General features: G+C 38.3%; 1 non-coding gene across 1 annotated transcript; it reads left to right on the forward strand.

Moving 5' to 3' along the window:
* Nucleotides 1–3,866: 3,866 nt before the first annotated feature.
* Nucleotides 3,867–3,973, forward strand: LOC131238437 (small nucleolar RNA R71). The gene has a single exon (XR_009167846.1). It is a non-coding gene; the product is annotated as a small nucleolar RNA R71 (small nucleolar RNA).
* The last annotated feature ends 3,293 nt before the right edge of the window (nt 3,974–7,266 follow it).

A 7,266-nucleotide genomic window follows, 5' to 3' on the forward strand; every position in this document is an offset into this window, starting at 1 on the left:
AATTGAAAGGCCTAAAACCAGGAATACCACTGGCTCAATGTCATCTTAATACCTAGAAGAAATCTCAAGGGCCTGTCGCTCTTGGGGAGTACATTGAAACTCGGTAACAGACCTAGACCACACGACGGGAGTCCGATGACCATAAAATTATAGGAAGATGTTTGTCCTCCTGGGCTTGATAACCATCGTAAGAATCAAGCCCAGATAGTGTCCAGAAATGCCCAACTTGAGTCGTGAGTTAAAAGCGTGAGAAATGCAAATATCCTTAGAAAATGAACTAAAACTTAAGTGAATTGAGTCGTTTGCTCTTACGCAAAGTTGAAGAATTTGGACTGTTATTTTGTGACCAAAATTCACCCATGGGGAAAGAAAATTTCCCGGCACACATCCATATAACCGTGGCCTCGATTGGACACATATGACCGTTGATCTGACATGGGCTCTCCATGGTCGAACGGCTCATCCAATCACACCGAAATCATGCCCTGGTATGGATCCATTATCAGGGAGTGTACCCCATGATGTAGATGAGCTATGGGCCTCCCTGAGAGCCCTGTTCGTCAGAAACGGCCGCCCATAAGGTAGAAGTAGAGTATATAGCGGCCTTGGGGCCATTTACATCACATCTGGGGTTATAAATAGCCCTCATTTCACCCCCTTTCTCCCATATCCGAATTTCACATACCCTAGAGGGAGGGAGAGGAGAAAAGAGGAAAGAGAGAAGAGAAACGTTGGGAGATTGCTGCAGAAACCTTCTTCCATGAATCCACACGCCAAATGACTACCCCATTGCACTACCAAACCTCTTTCGGCTACGATTTCAGGTAAGAAATACTAACCCTAATATCAATGTAGAACTCCCGGATGGTTTTTCGTCAACCTAGCTAACCAGTTTTATCATTTAACTACTCGACGTTCCATTTTTAGGAACGTAGAATTTGGACTGAGTTCGAGTCGAGCATACTAACGAAAGGTGTGGACTATAAACGCTTAGGTTGCGGTTTATCAATGCTTTCATGACAGCTAATGATTTATGTCTGTCTTGATTACTGCCATATTGTCGTAATTACGTTGATTTTGGTTTATCAATGCTTTCATGACAGCTAATGATTTATGTCTGTCTTGATTGCTGCCGTATTGTCGTAAATACGTTGATTTTTGTATGAGATACACCTATGAACTGTGATAAATAAATGATGCGACCTATGTGTTTGTTGAAATGTCTAAATGGGAAATTGAGAATGATTAGTGCTTGCTATGATTTCTAATCTAGGATTCATCATCGTCATATGCATATAAATTTTTTGTATGAATAATTGATACAACATATATAATTGATAAAACATATGTTGTACCTAACGTAGTCTATGTGTTTAATAAATTGTTTAAATGAGAAATTGTTGATGATTTGTATTTACTATAAGTATTATGATAGGATTCCCTGTTGTCTTATGCATATGTATACTTTCCTCTATGAAATCAATTGATAAAATGTAAGTTATATTTGACATAGTCTATGTGTTTGATGAAATACCCAAATGACAATCCACTTGAATTATTTTGTCAAATGCTAGGATGGATATTACATGTGGTTGTAGCAACATTTGGATAGGATTGGGGCTACAAACATAGCCCAGGCAACCGGTAAAAGTCCTTGTTCGGGTGGCCGAATTAGTCTTAGCACCTTGGGTAAACTCGATGAATCTGAGTCGCACGACGATTGTTAACAGTGGCTAGGCCACGAAGGGCACTTACGCGCTCCATGTCGATTAAGTCAGCTTGTGCCCATTCCAATCGAGCTTGCCTAATAAACCAATTAACCTATTGTGTGTTCACCATATATAGACACGACTGCTTGAATCTAAGGTACCCCTCAACAATGTAAAGATCTCCTTTAACCATGGTACCACGATCCACTAAGACTCATGAGTCAGGTATGGTCGTATGGGACACCGTGTTCGAGCTGTCAGCCTATGCTGGGGTGACGAGCCTCCCCGTAGTGACCAGTGAGCAAGTAAGACTCGTGAGCCGGACATGGTGGTATGGGACACCATGTTCGTGCTATCGGCCTACGCCAGGGTGACGAGCCTCCCCGTAATGACCGCGAGCACAACTTCTTACAACTTGCCTATTGTATGTGTTTGACTAGGAGTGACGAACCTACAACTTGCCTATCGTATGTGTTTAACTAGAAGTGACGAACCTAGATAGATCCAGAATATAGGAGTAGGACCACTGCGGTTGTCCAATGCCAAATGTTCGATTTTGGTCAATGATATAAAGGGAGGTACCCTAGCTTCCCAAACTTACTCTATGAATGAGCTTAATTAATTACTTGGCTAACACGACCATGCATCGCACTGCATTAGTTAGGTTGTGCTAAAAAGGCGTTAGAGTTGGACCGTTTGAGGAAGTGTTGTCATATGTGAAATAGGTTGTCGGAGTCGTGTGTGAGGGGGCATTGATGTGAGGGCATGAATCATTACTTGCACCCCATTCCTGCTTTAAAAGGAGTAGTTAGGAAGTGATTGTTATGATTGCTTTATCATTACTGCTTGATGAACTTGATAACATATGTAACTTTTGCCTTATAGAACCACTAAGTTGATCACTCACTCCCACTCTAGGACGGTGTTTTATAACACCAACCAGACCCAGATTTAGATACAGGTACAGATGACGTCTATGCCCTGGAGCAGGACTTCTTGGATGAGGAGGAGGAATACTCCTACTTCCAACTCTCTGCCAGGTCGATGTAGACCACAGACCATTGCGCAGGGAACACTGGGCATCAGGGCTTAGTTAGACACATTTATGCTACTACTTTTTGTACATTTTGAAACTATACATGTATATATTGAACTCAATTATGTACTCATACTCTGGAAGAAATTTATTGAAACACCTGCATACTTAAATAAATATGTTTTAGACTTCCGCACTTGCTTAACTTAATTAAATCCGGAGTATGATGTGTTGTTTAGTATAATCCCATGCATGCTTTAATTCATGAAAATAAAAGAAACCTGAATATCATCATCCATAATGCATAAGTGATGTTCTGAATCTTAGGAGTAGAGCTTTGCTCGACCCTCAAAATTCAGGGCGTTACACTTAGCTTGCTCCATTTGATTTGAAGAGCTTAGATCACTTATTTCGTATTGCGGTTTAAGATTGGGGAAAGGTTAAGCAGGAAGCATCCCCTTCTCAATAACCATGACACGTGAATCCATATTTTGCATAAATTTTGTAAGTTCTCATAATGCTTGGATAAGCACCTAAGTTTGTATGGAATTTTGAACTGGTTCCTCTTGAAGTTTCCCTTGATTTGGAATTTTATTAGGAATCTTTGAGGAGTAGCAGATTGTCCATTCCTCTAATTGAAATTTGGATGATTTCTCCAATTAGGATTATATGTATTAGAGATGGGTCCATTGAAAGCCTTTGGTAATTATTCACAGCATTAGATTACTCATTCAGTACCTCTTAAAAAGAAGATATTGTTGGGCAATTTTCAGTTGTGTGAATGTTGCAAGTACAAATACTGCAAACAGTTTCGTTAGCCTCATCCTTCTTTAGTTCCATGGTTTCAAATTTCCTTATGAGATTAGCCACTTTAGCATTGATATCATCATCCTCTTTTAGAAGATATATTCCGCCCCTCCTTTGATTGAGCAGGCCTAAAGGTGGTGCTCGATTTTGGCGAGACGCCCTATGATTGTGCATTTTCAGCAAGTCTGTCCAAATAATCCTACACATCATCAACATTTTTGTTCATGAATTCCCCATTGCACATTGTCTCGACCAATTGGCGCATGGAGGATGTCAGTCCATCATAGAAAAAGTGTTTAATGCGCCACATTTCAAAACCATGTTGTGAGAATGAACTGACAAGATCCTTGAACCACTCCCAACATTGGAAGAATGTTTCATCTTCCTGTTGGGTGAAGTTCATGATTGACTTTCTGAGGGTGTTCATTTTATGGTGTGAGAAAATTTTCTTTATGAACTCCCTTGTCATATCGTTCCATCTACCAATAGATTGAGGATGTAGCGAATGCAACCACGTCTTAGCTTTCTCTTTCAAAGAAAAGGGAAAGAGTTTCAGCTTGATCGTGTCATTGGACACGTTAAGAAAATATAAAGTGGCTATGATCTCATCAAACTCTTTCAAGTGTAAATATGAATTTTCAGATTCAAGTCCATGAAATTTTAGGAGTTGGATCAACCCTGGCTTAATATCCATATGTCCCGTATTTTCTGAAAAAACCATGCATGAGGGCGTGCTCACCCCCGCCGTTTGTAAATAATCTCATAAAGTACGAGGCGGGAGTGCTTGATCCACCTCATTCTCATCCTGGATTTCCTCAACCCTAGGTTGAGGTGAATTTGGAGGTTGATTAGCAGCTATAACTTCAATTAACTCTGTGAATCTCGAGTAGTGTCTAATCCTGTGATGGATAGGTAACCCCTCAACCAATCCTCTTTCACTCAAGAGACATCAAGTATTGTCACGGACCCACTTGGGCATGAAACACTCTCAGCCCTGAATTTCAGAATCTAATCTAAACCTAAAAGGAAAGAGGGAAATAGAAATCTAGAAATAGAAAGAAGTTAACAAATTAGAAGTTTCTATATTGGGATCCTGAAGAAAAAAGGAAACAAATTAGTTTCTAAAAAAGAAATAAGAAAGCAACCTAGTTTCTAAAAACAAATTAAGAAAGTTTCTAAAAATAGAAAGTTAGTTTCTAAAAACAAAGTAGGAAAGTTAACTAGTTTCTAAAAACAAATTAAGAAAGTTTCTAATCCTAGAAATAGAAAGCAAATTAATTTTTAAATCTAAAAATAAAAAGTAAACAAACCCTAATCTTAACCTAATTCTAAAACTAGTTAATCTCAGAAAAATACAACCGTTAGTCCCCGGCAACGGTGCCAAAACTTGTTCACAACCTAAGTGTAGGGTGCGATGTAGTAATAATCTCAATAAGACCAAGGTTGAATCCATAAGGACTAATCTTGTGTGTATCCTAAAAGAAACTAGAATCAAAACTAGAAGAAGATCTAAATCTAAATTAGAAATAAGAAGGAAGTAATTGTGAAGTGTTTAATTAGAAACTTAAGAATTCAAAGGTGGGAACTAGGGTTTTCAAGGATCCACTTGTAGCAATAAGGGTGATTCCTTACTTGAATCAAGTAACACAATTGGAATTGGAGTCATATCCTATCCAATTGAAAGATAAAACAATTAAGATCAAATCTGAACTTCTTTTGACCTAATTCTCAAAAGAGAAGATTTATAATAATTATTAGGGATTCCATCACTAAACCATGCCCATGAGACGATGGCAAACAACAGATTTACCAATCCCATAATCTCAAAACAGGAAAAGAAGATGCTCAAAACTATTGTAGATTTACTATAATTTAAGTCACAATAAATCATTAAAAACTGAAAGTATTCATTAAATATCAAACTAGAATCAATGTAAGTTCAACATAAACATGAATCAAAGTAATAAAAACATCCCATCACACTACAAGCTTCACCTCTTAGCCCTAACTAAGAGGTTTAGCCAACCGTAAACATAATTGGATCTAAAACACTAGAAGAAAACATGAAAACTAAGGACAAAAGGAAGAAAAACACTTGAGGATGGCTCTTCACCCTTGTGCTTTGCTCCTCTAAACCCTAGATGATGCCCAGGGATGCCCTGAGGACTCCTATTTATAGTTGTGCAACACCTCCTTTCGTACAGACTTGAAAAAATCTAGAAACTGCCTTAAATTTATGCAGTTTCGATTCTATTGAAGTATCTTCAATATGTCCTTCGATTCTATCAAATAGTCTTCGATTGAATAGAAGATCGGTCCAAAATTGTCCTGCAAGTTTGGCCTGAAATCGTGAAATTCTCAATTCTATCAAAGTGTCTTCGATATGTTCTTCGATACTATCTAACAATCTTCGTTATAGTCGAAGTCTATTATGGCTATTTTCCAGAACTACATTTTTCTGGCCCCGAAATTTCAAATTATCAATTTTCAGGACAGTTTTCAGGATTCTTTTACTTCAAGTCTTTGGTTCTTTTCCTTCATCACTTGGTTTCCTTGGATCTTTGGCATATGAAGTATTCAATCTTAGTCTCCTAAGATCCATCTCTTGCCTTGGTGACTTTTGAGCATTACTTCCACGCTTTTAACACCTTTTCCAATCTAAGCTCTTAAATGCACCTTGCAACACAAATATGAGTAAAATAGGACATTATGCATTATCATGTTCACAAAACCAAGATATAAATGAGGGATAATATGTAATATTTGACCCTCAACATCCACCTTGGAGTCTTATTGATCAAATTTGTTAGTACACTGATTTATACACCCTATTTGTCAATCACAAGAGTTCATGTGTCATGTAGTCAGTTGAGCCGTTGGAAGCTGAAGACAAAAGACTTTTCAACCGGTCAAAGCCTTGAGTCGACAGGTCGATGGCTAGTCATTTCTGTCCATTTTATGACCGTTGGAACTCGATTCCTTTATATAGAAGATCCGGTCCTTGGGCAATTCGATGGGTTTTTGGTGCAATATAAGCTTAGGTGATTCCATCATTATATCCCTCATCCCAAGCCTCTAATCCAGTGAGTTCTAAGTCATCTTCCTTGAGATTAACACTCTAATGAGGATTCTATTGAGACTCAAATATTACATATTTTTCCCCATTTATACCTTGATTTATTGAACATGATAATGGTTAATCACTATATTCATGCATGTTTCTGTTACAAGGTGAATTTGAGAGCTTGATTCGAAAATAATGTTAAAAGTAGTGATTTAATGCTTAAAAGATCACAAAGTAAGGTTTGGAGATTTGGAAGTCATCAATGAAGAATTCACATGCCAAAGATCTAAGAAAACCAACTGCAAAGGATAGAGAAAAGACTGGCAGAAGTACAAGTCAAATAGAAGAAAAAACAGACAGTTCGGTCCGACTTGAGCCAACTTTGGTCTGACCGAAAGTGCACAAAACAATCCAGCAAGAATCAGGATTTTCAGACTGTAATTCGGTCCAACCTAAGCCAACTTCGATCCGACTAGAGTCAACTTCGATCCGACTTGAGCCAACTTCGGTTCAAGCGAAATCTCACAAAACAGTCCAACAAGAAATTTGTATTTTCATAATTAATTTGGCTCGACCTTCGGCTCGACTCGGTCCAACCTAAGCCAACTTCGGTTTGACCTAAATACTCTGCACATAAATTTCAGATGCGA

This window comes from Magnolia sinica, chromosome 2 (genome assembly GCF_029962835.1).
Source record: "Magnolia sinica isolate HGM2019 chromosome 2, MsV1, whole genome shotgun sequence".
Lineage (NCBI taxonomy): Eukaryota > Viridiplantae > Streptophyta > Magnoliopsida > Magnoliales > Magnoliaceae > Magnolia > Magnolia sinica.